At 47.9% G+C, this 2,500-nt stretch overlaps 1 long non-coding RNA gene across 1 annotated transcript in view; it reads right to left on the bottom strand.

The window, feature by feature from the left end:
- Positions 1-476: 476 nt before the first annotated feature.
- LOC113807712 (uncharacterized) overlaps positions 477-2,500 on the bottom strand; it is a 19,074-nt gene continuing 17,050 nt past the window's right edge. Inside the window, exon 3 of the long non-coding RNA XR_011398584.1 lies at positions 477-553. This is a non-coding gene — a long non-coding RNA (uncharacterized lncRNA). The remainder of the gene's footprint in view (positions 554-2,500) is intronic.

The raw sequence follows: 2,500 nt of genomic DNA, 5'->3' as shown, positions 1-2,500 counted from the left end.
GAGAGAGAGAGAGAGAGAGAGAGAGAGGGAAGAGAGAGGGAGAGAGAGAGAGAGAGAGAGAGAGAGAGAGAGGCAGAGAGAGAGAGAGAGAGAGAGAGAGAGAGAGAGAGAGAGAGAGAGAGAGAGAGAGAGAGAGAGAGAGAGAGAGAGAGAGAGTGGGAAGAGAGAGAGAGAGAGAGAGAGAGAGAGAGAGCAGAGAGAGAGAGAGAGAGAGAGACAGAGAGAGAGAGAGAGAGAGGCAGAGAGAGAGAGAGAGAGGCAGAGAGAGAGAGAGAGAGAGAGAGAGAGAGAGAGAGAGAGAGAGAGAGAGAGAGAGAGAGAGAGAGAGAGAGAGAGAGAGAGAGAGAGAGAGAGAGAGAGGCAGAGAGAGAGAGAGAGAGAGAGAGAGAGAGAGAGAGAGAGAGAGAGAGAGAGAGAGAGAGAGAGAGAGAGAGAGAGAGAGAGAGAGAGAGAGAGAACCTAAGAATCTTCCTTACCTGCGAGAGGTTGGTGTCCGGTCAGCACGGGTTCACAGGTCACCGGGTGAAGCCAAGTGGTCAAACGAGCCTCCTCACTGCAACACACAAACATTGCACTCGGGTCAATTTGGTCGTCGGGAAAACAAGGTCGTTAGAAGGAAACAAGGTCGTTTGGAGGATATAAAATCGTCGGGTCACAAGGTCGTCAGAAGGAAACAAGGTTGTCGTAAAAAAAAGTCCTCGGGTAGAAGCAAGGTCGTCGGAAAACAAGGTCCTCAGGTGGAAACAAGGTCATTAGGAAGCAAAGTTGTCGCTAAACAAGTTCCTCGGGTGAGAACAAAGTCGTCGGAAAACCAAATCGTTAGAACGAAACAAAGTCCTTAGGAGGAAATAGGGTCGTCGGAACATAAGGTCAATAGAAGAAAACAAGGTCGTCGCTTGGGACAGTGGGAGGGCGGTAGAGGAGGGAGACACGACCTAGGGTAATGTCTTTTTTTCAGCGTCGGCCGATGGGGTTCGGCCGTGTTCTGCCTCGGGCTCGGTGACGTTAGCAGGATAAAATTCTTCTGATGGCTGGATTCTAGTGATTTTTTATTACTGTCGTTTTTATAAGTGTCTGTCTATGGATAAACTCTTTGAGTCTATATCTTTATTTCAGTATTTCTAAAAAGTAGGAACAGCTTCAGATAAAAGCAGTCGAGGAACCTAGGAAGCATGATTATTTGCGTTTGCAAAAGGTAAATAAAAAAGAAAATAATAGTAATAATAATTCACGTTTTCTTTTAATTCAAGACGTTTTTTCAGTCACCACTTATCCATGGCATTCCACAATGCAGTCAGGGATCATTCAAGCAAGCTACGCGACTCCCTACAACAAGAAAGAAGAGCGCAAAAAATAAACAATAACAGCAGCAGCAGGAGCAGTAACCGGTCGGGAAGCGGTCGCCACGTGCGCCCTGGCCCGCCCTCCGCTCGCGACACCTGCTAGATGTCAACTGCTGGCGAGCCAAGGGATCCTCAAGGTAGCTCCGGCCTCGCACTGTTACCAACCGCCAGACGCACCCAGGGATACCTGCATTATCGACACACTTTTAGATATCGACTAATGTCCAAGTTTAAAGTTTCCTTTCCGCATGGGAATTAACTAAGCGTCTATATTTTTCTCTATGAAGCTAGATAGAAGCGCAAAAACAATAAACAAAAAGGGACATTATCGACCTGGATAATGAATCTACTTTTTTGCATGCGGGAGTCTTTCCCTTGTATGGCGTATTCAAAAGTACACAATGCATTGGACAAAACTATCTCGGGATGCACAATACACCCCTTTATTGAAGAAGAAGAAAAAGGATTATATATATAAGACCAACAAAGTAAATAAATGTAAAGGAGTGCTGAGTGCCGGTGTGTGGCACCATTGCGCGGGAGAGCGGGAGGAGCGGCTAGCGTAACCACCCTCCTTTTGCCGGCATCTGATGCACCTTGTTGCTCTCCTTCTCACCCTCACTTATCCCCCCCCCCCCTTGCCCTTGCTTCTATCCCCTCTTGGATTCGACTCTCTCATCTTGCCCTTACTTCTTCCCACTATTGTTCGCGCTTCCTTTCCCCTCTTGCCCTCGCTTCTTCCCCCTCATCCTCGCTTCTTTCTCCTCTCGCCTTCACTTTTTCCCCTTCTTTCCTTCGGTTCTTTCCCCTCTCATCCTCGCTTTTTCCCCTCTGAATCTCTCTTTTCCCCTCTTGCCTTTGTTTCTTTCCCCTCTCTTCCTCGCTTCTTTCCCATATGACCCTCACTCTCACCTCCGCTTCATTCCCCTCTCGCCCTCACTCCTTACCCCTCTTATCCTCACTTCTTTCTCCTCACACTTTTATTTCTTTCCCCTCTCACCTTTGCTTCTTTTCTCCTCTCATCCTCACTTCCTTCCCCTCTCATCCTCACTTCTTTCCCCTCTCATCCTCACTTCTTTCCCTCTCACCCTCACTTCTTCCCCCTCTCACCTTTGCTTCTTTTCCCCTCTCCACCTCACTTCTTTCCCCTATCACCT

Source organism: Penaeus vannamei, chromosome 5 (genome assembly GCF_042767895.1).
Source record: "Penaeus vannamei isolate JL-2024 chromosome 5, ASM4276789v1, whole genome shotgun sequence".
NCBI classification, from domain to species: domain Eukaryota; kingdom Metazoa; phylum Arthropoda; class Malacostraca; order Decapoda; family Penaeidae; genus Penaeus; species Penaeus vannamei.
The sequence above is the reverse complement of the archived record's forward strand: the minus strand, read 5'-3'. Positions and strand labels throughout refer to the sequence as shown.